At 41.2% G+C, this 12575-nt stretch overlaps 1 protein-coding gene and 2 non-coding genes across 3 annotated transcripts in view; 2 read left to right on the plus strand and 1 right to left on the minus strand.

The window, feature by feature from the left end:
* Positions 1–4965: 4965 nt before the first annotated feature.
* Positions 4966–5072, plus strand: LOC148094219 (U6 spliceosomal RNA). Its single transcript, XR_015713679.1, has one exon. It is a non-coding gene; the product is annotated as a U6 spliceosomal RNA (small nuclear RNA).
* Positions 5073–5996: 924 nt separating this feature from the next.
* On the minus strand, positions 5997–6103 carry LOC148094220 (U6 spliceosomal RNA). Its single transcript, XR_015713682.1, has one exon. It is a non-coding gene; the product is annotated as a U6 spliceosomal RNA (small nuclear RNA).
* A 992-nt stretch (positions 6104–7095) lies between these two features.
* AKAP6 (A-kinase anchoring protein 6) overlaps positions 7096–12575 on the plus strand; it is a 518419-nt gene continuing 512939 nt past the window's right edge. The window contains exon 1 of the mRNA XM_016209490.2: positions 7096–7164. The gene's annotated coding sequence lies outside the window, so the exon portion shown is untranslated. The remainder of the gene's footprint in view (positions 7165–12575) is intronic.

Genomic DNA, 12575 nt, shown 5'->3' on the forward strand with positions numbered 1-12575 from the left:
CTTTGTCACCAGTAGGCCTTCAGTAACCAAAAGCAGGAAAGCAGAAGAGGTCCTCAAGCAATTTTCTATTACTGAGATTTCCAACAGTTTCATTCCTGAGGGACTCAGCATTAAGTCTTTTATATTCCCTCTAAAACCTATAAGGTTTGGAGTTCTTAGTATCAGGTAAAAACACCAAGTATAGGCTGTGAGATCCTTGAGACTAGCCTACCTCTTCCAGCAGCTCTGATAGACATTTAATGACAGCCCCAACCACCTACAGGCGGCTATGGAAAGAGTTGAAAACATAAAGGCTAAGGTGGATAAAGTAGGAAAGACTTCACTTACCAGTCAGTAGTCAGGTTTCTTTGAAGAATTCATATACAAGACAAACAGTATGTGTGGTAATTGTGACCAGACCCTTCATTCAGAAGGGGACATTTAGTATCAGAGAGCTCATACTGGGGAGAAACAATATAGTAACTGGAAAAATTCAAGTAAACACCTCAGTGAAGATCTCCAAACATTCAAGAGAGACTGGAAAGGCCATCAACCACAAGTCTGTTTCCGGTATGAAATTCCGGTGTACACTGAGCTGTGACTTGTGGGTGAAGGCTTTTCCATGGGCACTGCATTCAGATGGCTTCTTGCCAGTGTGAATCTTCTGAACTTCACTCAAAATTGACAGGTGAAGGCCGCCTCAAATTCAATACACCTATAGGTCTCTTTCCAGTGTGAGCATTACAGTGTACAAAGGTAAGTGATACTTTGGTGAATGCCTTCCCATACTTAATGCATGTATAAGTGATGGTATGTTAGGTCCAAGATTAGATTATAAAAAACTGGTTTTCCCTCTTGGGCCTCCACTATATCTATGATGATCTCTCACTCTGAGGGAAGCAAATCATATTGTTAGTGGCCCTATGGAAGGTCTTGCATGGTGAGGAACTAAAGTCTGGTTAGCAACTAGAGAAACTATAAGGCGTACCAATAATTATGAGCATGAAAAATGATTCTCCTTCCCCAACTGACAGTTTGAATGAAATATCACCAGAGAATCTCACCAGACCTACCTACCCAGCTAAGCCATTCCCAGATTCCTTTCCCTCAGAAATGTGATGAGTCTTTCGAACTGCTGAGTTGGGGGGTAATTTATGCAGCAATAGATAATTAGTACAATTGTACATTAAAGGTCATATTGGGGAGGTAGGTTCTTTGTGAATGTGATGATTGTACGTTCCCTTCACTTTGAAGCCACAACTCCCAAGTGTATCAGAAAATTCACAGTGAAACTAAAACGATACGTATGCTTTGAGTGAGAAAACAAGTGCTAGATTAAATCATATATATTAGAAAACTCACTGAAGTGAAAACTATTTCTACTAAATGAGAGTGTCTTCATGGATAAATCTGTCTTAAATATATATCAGAGAATGTATATTAGAGACCTTACAAATGTGCTGACTGGTAATTCTAGGAAATACCACAGCAGCATCAGCAGATTCAAAAAGGAGAAAAGTTCTGTGTATGTGTGTGTAGGAAAGAAAGCCCTTGGAATATGACTAGAGTAGTCATCTTGAGTCACCATTAATGCACTGACTATGGGAAGGCCTTTGAATCAGCTTCTAGTATGTATCAGAGAATTCATAAAGAAAATCTGTTTCTTCAGAGTGAGAAAGTTGCTCACAGAATCAGATGAAATTGCACATTACAGTCTTTATATAGCCCCCAAAATATATGAATATTCATGAATATATTGAAAAAAAAAAAATATATATATATATATATATAAACACTACCAGAACCCTCATTCCTTCTTTACCTTCAATAGTCGATGAGCTCAGGGCTGAAACAAAAAGTTTAAAAAATGTTTCTAAGAATTTAAAACTATTTCAGATAATCTTTTCCAAATTTCAGCAGTATTTGATTAGATATATATTTAGTGCTGATTTCAGTTATACTGTTACTCTAACTCCATGTTGAAATAAATAATACAGCTTTACAGAGTCATCAGATAATATATTGGCATTTAAGGATTGCTCACTGGCAGAGTGTTAAGTATGAGGACTGATTTTACTAAACTACCTATTTCATACTCTTGGCTCCCGTTTGTTGTGTGCTGTGTCCTGATTTCAAAGATGTTACATAATTTGGTTGCAAACAAAGGTACAGTTTTTTCAGAACATACTTATGTGAATTGATATTCTCTGTATTAATCAGAACACAGAAGCAGCGTAAGTATAGAACTGAACTTGGGGCTACATCTTTCAACTATCAAACCCAACAAAAGTGATTTTGTTTTTGCCAGACACACCATCTATTGCAGTCTAACCTTCTTTTTTGAACGTCTCCCATCTTGAACAATTCAGTTCTTGACCAGGTTGTTCATAGAAAAAAAAAAGTCTCTGTTGTGGAACTAAACTTCGGTTTTTGACTTGACAACCCTTTCAAGCTGATACCTCAGCCTGACGAAAAGCGTCTCTCAGGCACCACAGGAGAGAATGCTTTTGTTGCTGGTGAAATCGTGATTAGCACAATTTTAAAACATAAAGAGGCCATCAAGAGTGCTAACGTTGCTAAGGGTATGGAAGAAATAACGGTCACAGGCAATTGAAGAGGTAGAAAAGCTATTGTTGATTTGGATAAACGAAAAGCAGTTAGCCAATGACAGCATTTCAGAGGCAATGATACATGAACAAGGAAAGATGCTGCATGCTGACCTGCAAGACATCTCTGGAACGAGTGCTGAAAGTGATTCCTTTGAGGCTAGAAGGGGGTGGTTAGATAAATTTAAGAACTTCATAGATTAAACTACATTAGACTTGAAATGTATATAAGAAAGGTTAAAACAATCATTGGGGGTCTGGAACGGAGATTAATTCAATTTACATGATTTCTCATGGGAAAAATGTTTTGGTTTTCGAACAAATCACTTACCAAACAGCCTTCCCAAAAGAATTAAGTTCGAGAACGGAGGTTCCACTGTAATGTTAATTTGAATTGCACTGATATGTAGTCTGTTTTAACACAAATCAATATGATACAAAACTAAAGTAGTTAACTTGTTTTTGTTTTTAGTTTATAACAGCTATAAGAATAAGTTTATACACAGTTTTATGTTTATACATGTTTAAATAACAATATAATAGAAGTAATTTTAGGAATACTGGAGGTTGAGAGAATTTATTCCTTTAAAAGGAGTCACAAATAAATTACCTGTGAGAAATTCTGCTGTAGCTCTTTAATAGCACATTGTTCAGCAGTGCCATGAGTCTAAAATTATGCTTTTCTGCTGTTTCTGCTGTACACATCTGATAATTTAGAGCCATTGTAAAGATCCCACCACCACCAAGGATTTGATCTCATCATTTCTTTTTTCTGTATGTGGCAAACATTTTCCTCTTTTCAGAATATAAAGGGTTCATAGGTGGTCATCCAGGAGTGTAGCCTGACTTAAGGAGTAGAGAAATCAAGTTCAATATTTTTTCAATTCATAAAATTAAACATCAATTTTACTATTTCGTAATGGTTTTGAAGTCAGCAATGGCTTATTGGAAAGGCAGGCCGTTAGAAATATATCAAAGCAGACTAATTGTAATTCGACAATTTACTTAATAGGTGTGTCACTTTTGCCTAATTTTTTATCTGGGGTAGGGGCGAACACAGTTTCTATCACCTTTCAAAGCTTTGAATTATAACCATGAACACAGGTTTGGCAATAATCCCTGTAGGCTGTCTTTTTTTTTTTTCTTCTATTTTTGTCTCAGCAATACCAGAAATTCTATGGTTTCACACTATTTTCTATCTATACATCATAAAATTGTGTACTAATTAAGAAAACTCAAAATTACTTGTCTTTCGTAGGTTTTTACTTCGAAATATTATGTCATAGTTTTGGAGAGAGGTGGGACCACCAAATGGAGAAAAAAGCAAAACTCCACTTACTCTATAAATACACTGTCTTCTTATTAAGGGTGCCTTTGCAACTCGGGCAAACCTATGCTCTTCCCTTCCCTTCCAGTATATGCAGCTGGGCAACCACCTAGTCTATACCAGAGGCTTGCTTTCGCCTTTGGTCCTCATTTCACAACGCGCAAGGCTGTCCTGGAGCAGTGTGGTTTTTGCAACAGTAAAAATCAGAGTCTTGACCACCAGCCATCCGGTATCTCCTTCAAGTTGGTCTGTTGTGCATGTGCGTATGGTAACAGGGCGAGGGGCAGGGTGCGGGGAAATACAAGGAACAAGAATGCCTGCCCAGTTCAACCCTAATAGTGGAATTCCTCGAAGCCACCTCTCAGGCCAAAAATGTGGGCTTCAGCGAGCTCCTCTTCCAGCCGGCGGGAAACGGGGCGTCAAGGCAGCCTGGGGAACACCGGCGAGAACGGCGGCCCCCCTTCCGGGCCCATCAGCCCCTTCCCCCACCACACCGGCGCCCGGGCATCGCGGACTCGGGCCCGACACGGTGCGAAAGTTCGCTGAGCCCGGGGAACCGAGAGAGCGGTGCCCGCGGTCCAGACCCGAGCGGGCGGCGTGTCGGCAGGAATTCCACCGAGCGCGGGACGCCGGGGAGAGGCCGCCGGCTCCAGGCAGGAAGCTGGGGCCGCCGGGCAGCGAGTCGCCCCCTGCCCGGGTCCTCTGGAGCACGGCGCGCGGGGAGGCTCCGGCCCTGCTTGCAGCTCCCGGACGGCTCGCGGACCCAGCACCAAGGCCTGAGAACTTCCCTGCCCGGCCTCCAGTCCCGCCAAGGGTCCTTACCCAAGGTGCCCCGGGCTCTCATTTGCATGTCGCACGCGACAGGTAAGCCCGGCGGCTCAGTCGCAGCCTAACAATCAAAGCAGCCAGCGTGCGGGCTTCGTGAGGTGTCGGTTTGCAGCAAACTCCCCTCACCCTTCCGAGATCGCCACGAAGGCGTGCAATTTGGTCACCGTAACTAAGACAGGAGGCAGCTTCCCGAGGCTTAAATACGCTGTGGGGCCAGGCCGTAGCGTGCTCGCTTCGGCAGCACATATACTAAAATTGGAACGATACAGAGAAGATTAGCATGGCCCCTGCGCAAGGATGACACGCAAATTCGTGAAGCGTTCCATATTTTGCGCGGTGCCTCGGGAGAAATGAGCCAAAGCACAGTATGCGACTAAAAGTGTGCCTCTCCACTATAAAAACATTCGTGTCGGGCACTTGAGGAAAGGAAAACGGAGCTGAGTGATACCTGTGGTATTTGTGCTAGGTTTTTAACTGGCGTTTGCTCCACAAACATTAAACTTTTTAAAATCGACTTATCTCTGGTTTTGTCTCCCTCAACAACATAAACTCCACAGACCCAGGTAGGTTGGTTATTATTCCCTAGACGACTGCCTGGCACATAAGTTGCTCGGTGAATCCTTACAAATCATTTCTGAACTGTTGAGTTACTAAATTATTGCTAAAATTATGAATCCTTACTAAAAGAAGCAAGCAACATTAATGCTCACTTATTTTGTCTACTTTGTGGCATTATGCAGCGCTTTAGGCCTGAAATCGTACGCTCTGTCTCAGACTTCGAGCTGTACAACGGCAGAGGCTCATCGAGGGCCCCGGTGGTTACACCGGATGAGACTGATCTCGGTGGGTGCCTGTGCACCCTAGAGTTCCAAGACCCATTGAAAACTGGCTGGAAGCAGCAAGCCCACTTGGATCTGCTTTCACAGAGTATTTCTGAGGCCGGTTTTGTATGCCTGTTCTTACCTGGCCTTTAAGGAGCACTCAGAAATGCTGGTTTGCCTAAAACGGACGGATTCTGTTACGGGAGATTTGATCAAAAAGTTCACTGCCCAAACCAACTTAATCAAACACAAGCACTCGGATGCAGATACCAGGATCATCTGGCAAAAGAGATGTCACTGGGCGGCCACGGAGATTGCAGAAGGCGGTTGAAATGCACTAGCCCCTCAAACAGGAAAGAATTAGGTGGGAGTCCTGGAAAGTCTGGGCGAAGGACGCCTCCAAAGTCCAACGCCCACGGCCCACCCGAGCCGTCGCAAAATATGGAACGCTTCACGAATTTGCGTGTCATCCTTGCGCAGGGGCCATGCTAATCTTCTCTGTATCGTTCCAATTTTAGTATATGTGCTGCCGAAGCGAGCACGCTACGACCTGGCCCCACAGCGTATTTAAGCCTCGGGAAGCTGCCTCCTGTCTTAGTTACGGTGACCAAATTGCACGCCTTCGTGGCGATCTCGGAAGGGTGAGGTGAGTTTGCTGCAAACCGACACCTCACGAGGCCCGCACGCTGGCTGCTTTGATTGTTAGGCTGCGACTGAGCCGCCGGGCTTACCTGTCGCGTGCGACATGCAAATGAGAGCCCGGGGCACCTTGGGTAAGGACCCTTGGCGGGACTGGAGGCCGGGCTGGGAGTCGTCCGGCCTTCAATCTCCGGTCGCTGAGCCCGCCTGGAGCGGCCGCACCGCGGGAGCCTCCCCGCGCCGAGCTTTACGGGGGCCTGGGGAGCGGGAGCGACTCGGTCCTTGAGGCGTCCGTGGTGCGGCGAGGGCTGGGCCAGAACAGCGCCATACTTTTAAAGCAAGTCGTTTCCCAGTTAAATTTCCTCTGATGAGTATCTTTAAAAAAAAAAAGTAATTACTCAGCCATTAAATAACGCACCTCGAAAAGTTAAGGTAATTCCTTAATATCACCTAATATTCACTGTACGTTCAAATTTCCTTGATTGTCTCAAAGATGCCTTTTCTTTTTGGTTGGTCAAGGATCCAAGCACAGCCCCTTTCCCACCGTGCGTGGTTACTTTGTCTTTGAGGTCTCTCTTCTTCTCCAGCGTCACCCCCTCCCTTCTCTTTACTTAGTGGGGAAACTGGGTATTTGCCCTGTGGAACGCCTCAATTCTTGCATCTGGCCCATTTCTGGCTGAGGAAGTCGTTGGACTCCTCTGCCTGCCGCGTTCCGTGAAGCCCATCGCCCCGAACGCCCAGTGGGAGCTGCTGGAATGCCCGAGGCGCGCGGTGCGCCCGCGGGCGGGGGCGGGGGCGGGGGGGCGCGCCCTGCGTTTCGCGCCCCCGCGTGACGCCGGCCACGTCCGGCGGGGCCCGGGGGTTCAGCCGGGGTCATCAGCGTGACCCTCCCTTGTGAAGTTTCTCGTCAGTCTTGCGCGTAAGGATTTTAGAATATTTTAGAAGACACTGAAGAACGCCGCAGGTAGAGCTGGTGTTTTGCTGGTTGTTTTTTAACCCCTGCTTGGCTCGTGAGCGATAACGCTGCAGACCGAAGGCACCTCACGGGTGCCCAAGGTCTGTGCTCCAAGGAAGGAAACTGAGAAAATAAGACCAGGACAAGAAATGAAGGAAGGGTGCTGATGTGGTTTGAGCCTCTGGGCCGTTCGCTCCATTCCGTGGTTTGGTTACATGAGCTGACATCTGTCTCCTTACTGCTAAGAGGTTCTTCTGGAGCCGCTTAATGTGGCCCCGGGACTGGGCCTCCACCTCTCACGGTGGGCTGTCCTTTAGAAGCACTTATTTGTGTAGAATCAATTGCTTAAGAAAATAGCTCCACCTGCCTTTATTCATCTCTGTTTGTATAAAGACTGATGTTCTTCACTGGGTATTTTCTGAAGGTTGTTTTCTATCAGGCTATACATTTCCTGAAAGCCTCCCCCAGTAGGACAATGTGCTGGAGGGGTTCAAATGTAACGCCTTGTATTTCCTTACCCTGTTCTCTCCTCAGTGCTACACAGTGGTCTCCCCACCCCCTAAACTATTGTGTTCCCCTGCAGTCTTTTTCTCCTGTGTTTTCTTCCCCCAACCTGCACATCGCCCCGTGTACACTGCGTGCTTCACTAACTGAACACATTTACCCAAGTTCACTTCATGCCTTTGTAATTATGCTCATGTCTTCCCACTACACATTTGCAACATTAAAACACTATTGGCTTCTGCTGAACTAAACAATATTTAGGATTCCATATTTGCATTTTGACCAAAGCAATCCGTGCTCTTATCACGGCTTAAGTATAGGCAAATCTCCAATCACTTTTTAGAGGGAGATAGTGTATCAAATCTTTTGGAAGTCCTATAGGAAAGTTACAAGTTAGTTGGCTTTTCAGTTAATCTTTTGTATTCTGAGTTAAAGTTTGACTCAAATGAGAAGAGTCTCAGGCATTGTTAACAAATTGACTTTAGGAGAGATTGATTTAAAGGATTTTTCTTAGCTTATCTGATTTTTTTAACAACAAAAAAAGTGTTTTTTTAATATTCTAGAACATGTGGACTCTATTAACAATAAATGTTGTCATAATAATTCCAAATATTTACATTAGCAGTGGAATAATACAATTATGTCTTTTCTTAGTAGTATGTAAAACTGGTGCATCTTACAGTCGATGACATTTTAGGTCCAAAGAGATGTATCTTATTTTTCAGAGAAGGAAACCAAGGCTAAGTGTGTAGTAATTTTCCAGGGCAGTACCAGCACTGGTCCTACCATCTTTGGGGACCAAATCCATTGCTCATTTTATTGCACCTTGTAGTATTCCTTGGTCATACTATTTGCAGTATGTTACAAAGAAAAGAATGAAGACTTCAAGCCTGCCATTTTACAACCACATTTCTGAGTTCTGCTCATTTTACTGCAGCAACAAAATAGCACACACTGATAAGTGGAAAGTCTACCATATTCTTTTTTTTAAATTCACATAAAGGGGACATTCAGTGATATGACTCAGTCGAAACAGGCATAAACCACAAGTCATTTCCTCTTCAGGAATTTAACTTAATTAAAAAGAAGAAGAAACTCAACCAAAATCCTGACACCCTCTTGGACAGGGAACAGATGAATCACTTAGAATAGAAGCACAGCATCAATGACCAGCTTTACCTGGGGTGACACTGGTGAACTCCAGCTCAGGAACAGAGGTTACAAACTGGGCTATAAGTTATAATCACCAGGAAAGCTTTTCAAAATACCAATGTCCAAGCCCACCTTGAAAGTTATGACATAATTGTTCTCTGTTTCTCTTTCCCTCTGTACTGTGAGCTCTCAGTCTTCACAGATCTGCTTCAGGCTTGTGAGTTCCCTTCTTCCTTCCCTCTTGGCTCCTGTTTCTTCCATGGGACCGTGTGGTCCGTTAGATGAAGCTTATCTGAATTTCCCACAGGGCCCCTTTCTTTGCTGTTCCTTTCCTTTTATAGCCTTAACCCCTTCCCTCATGTTGTACCCATTGACTCCCCAAGACTTCTCCTAAATGTCCCACCTAGAAAGAACTCCAGGGATCTTTCAAAACTCACCAGTGCTGGGTTTTATTTCTTCAAGACTCTGCTAGGTAACCTTATAAACCAAAATATGCTAGAGCACTGTTTTCTAAACTTGCCTGGTTGGTTTCCCTCTACCATAGTGGAAGAAGCTAGTTTTGCTTCCATTTGCAGATTCATTTCAACATTCCTTTACTCCATATAAATCTGTGATTTTTTATTTCTCCTTGGAGCTTATTACAACATCTACTTCATTGCTCCTTCATTGATTAATACATTTCATAAAATCTTTAACACATGCTTGTTTTATATCTGTGTGAGAGGCATGATTTTTATTTTGTCATTTGTCTTTTAATAGTTTGGGGGTTCACCTAACAAAAGCAGGTATACTTATCACCAGAGAAGTACAGCTCATTGGCTGCTTAAAGCCCAGACACATCTGGTTTGCGGTCTCAGAATGACAGTAGAACTTTGCTGTCTGCTTTGCTAATTTTAATATTGTTCTCTATTAATTTTGTGGTTTGTCTTTGTTTTGTTTACAGCAGTAAGTCATTGCCCACTCTCGGTAGCAACAATTGGGTGTTTGGTGTTATGGTCTGGCCATTTGATGAGCTTGGTGAATGGGTTAATGATCTGTAGAGATCTAGTCTCTCTTAGCAGAGAGACAACAGAGAAACTGGCTTAGTTAGCCTTCCTTGTCTGCCCACTGATCTATGTGGGTTCAAATCAGTTAAGAATGTTGTGTGCCACCAAGAAGGAGAACAGCTCTTTGGTACCTGAACCAATAAATTTTTTGTGCTTCTCTGTTTACTCTTGACTCATGACTGAAATTTTAGAATTGAAGCTATAAATTCCATGTCTGTACGTCTGTATGTCTGTAATTCAGAAAGGCCTTTACCTCTCATTGTATGAATGTGTAATGTTTCCCTAAATCCAGATGGTATTAAGAAATTAGATGATAAAATCTACTAAATTAAAAGAGCCCTGTTCTGTTTGGCTTATGAGATATATAAGAGAATAATATTTCTATAATTCTCAGAAAATGAGGAATTGGAACTTCTAAGATATAAAATGTGCTAGATTTTAAAAGTATTTTGAAAGAAACCAGTTGAGAAACATTTTAAGAATTTAAGTTCACATCATTTAGGTTAGTCTTTGGCAAACTAGACTAGATTCATTATTTTGTTTAATGAAAACAGCTCTGTCTTCTCTGGTTTGCTATCAGTGTTGTATATAATACAACGGTACATTTTTATTATATTTGTGTATGTTTTCCTAAACTTATACAGGTTTACTGATCAAATGGGCTAGTATCACAGCTACTTAACGCTTGCTTATGAAAAATGTAAGTTTGTGTTTAACCAAATTGCATCCGTATTCTTCTCATGAACTTTATTTTGTTAGTAATTGTGTTTTATAGTATGTCAGCTTACTTAAAATCTTGGATTGGTATTAAATTGGGTTAATTAATGGAAAATCATGGGATACTTAGATCATTTCTAAGTAAGATCTAATACTAAAGTATTAATTATTAAGTACAATTTTAACTTTGTATACCTTTGATTCTTATTTTTATATACTGTAGAAAGATTGTGTCTTTAGGCCTTGTTAATGAACATGTTCATTTTCACCACTTTGAGAAGTTGTATATGGGATATTAGCAACTGTAGAAAGTTGTGTTATATGAATTCATGAACTCTTAGCTTATCTACTCCCCAGTTTTCTCTGAAAAATAGGAGTTACTTTCGTTAAAAGTTATAATCATTATAAATGATTGAGACTACATTGAGAAGTATTAGTTTCAGAGCAATAAAACTGTATGCACTTCTATTTTTTTCAAGGAAAAGACTAGTTTTGTCCTAAAGCAGCAGCATTGTTTTTCATAATAATACCTTATTTTTCTTTTAATCACTCTAGTATCTGTAATTAGGTCTCCGCTTTCATGCCTGATGTTGGTAATTTGTGTTTCTTCTCTTATTTTCTTTATCTGGCTAGAATTTTATCAATTTTATTGTATTTTGCAAGAAAAACCCACCAAAAAACAAAAAGCAAAACAATTCTGGTTTCATTTTTTTCTATTGTTTATTCCTTTGCCATTGATTGTTCCTCTTTATTAATTCCTTCCTTTTATTTAGTTTAATTTGCTTTTCTTTATCTATTATCTTATAGCTGAAATTTAGATGATTAATTTTAGACCTTTCTTTTTTTCCTAATAGGAGCATTTAAAGCCATAAATTTGCCTCTAGGCAATTTTAGCTCCTTTAGCTATACCCCACCAATTTTAATGTGCTGTGTTTATATTTTTATTTCCCTTTCACTCTTCTTTTTTCTTTGCCACATAGATTATTTAGATGCTTAGATTCAGTCTCCAAATATTTGGGGGATTTTCTAGGTATCCTTGTATTCTTTTTCTAATTTAATTCCCTTGTGGTATGATTTCAATTATTTTAAATTTATTGAGACTTGTTTTATAGCCCAGATGTGGTGTGGCTAGTGAATGTTCCACGTGTCCAGAGAAAGAATGTGCAGTTGCTGGCTGGAATGTTCTATAAATGTTAATTGGTCAAGTTAGTTGATAATGTTGTTCAAATCATGTATATTCTTACTGATTTTTTTGTACTTCCTTAATCCATTATTGAGAGAGGATTGTTGAAATCTGTACCTATAATTAGGGGGTTCAATTTGGCCTTTCAGTTCCAAGTCTATGTTTCATGTATTTGATGCTCTGTTGTTAGATATATATACATTTAGCACTGTTATGTCTTCTTGAGGAATTGATTCCATTATTATTATGAAATGTTTTTCAGTTATCACAACTACTAAGTTAATCAAATGGATTTTTGATGATTTATAAAAACATTTAAAATAGAAACATATCTTGTGTTTTGCCAAAGCCACATCCTTTTACCCTGCTTCAGGTTTTTTATCCCTATGGCAACTATCTCCACCACATAATTTGTTTTCTACCTTCCCCCACTAGAATAAAACTTCCAAAGAATAAGACTTCATCAGTTTTATTCACTGCCATATCCCAACTACCTGTCACAAAGTCTGACCTCAGTAAATACTTTCTGAATGAACTATGCATAAAAAAGCTGCAAGAGCTGTAAGGATGTAATATTTCCATGGCGTTACCCCATTTAAACCATAGTTAAGATGGGCTCTGCTCACACTGGCTCTATTCTAGAAATAGCTTCTACTCCTCAGCGTGCTCTCATGTTGCCCTTCAGCACAGTCAGTGCCACAAAACAGTGTTGCAATTGGTTCTCGCGTTCTCAGGGTCTCAGGAAGATGTTAGTGAGATAATTCTTTTTTAAAAAAATATTTATTGATTGATTTTAAAGAGAGAGGAAGGGAGAGAGA

This window comes from Miniopterus natalensis, chromosome 1 (genome assembly GCF_054644295.1).
Source record: "Miniopterus natalensis isolate mMinNat1 chromosome 1, mMinNat1.hap1, whole genome shotgun sequence".
Classification (NCBI taxonomy): domain Eukaryota; kingdom Metazoa; phylum Chordata; class Mammalia; order Chiroptera; family Miniopteridae; genus Miniopterus; species Miniopterus natalensis.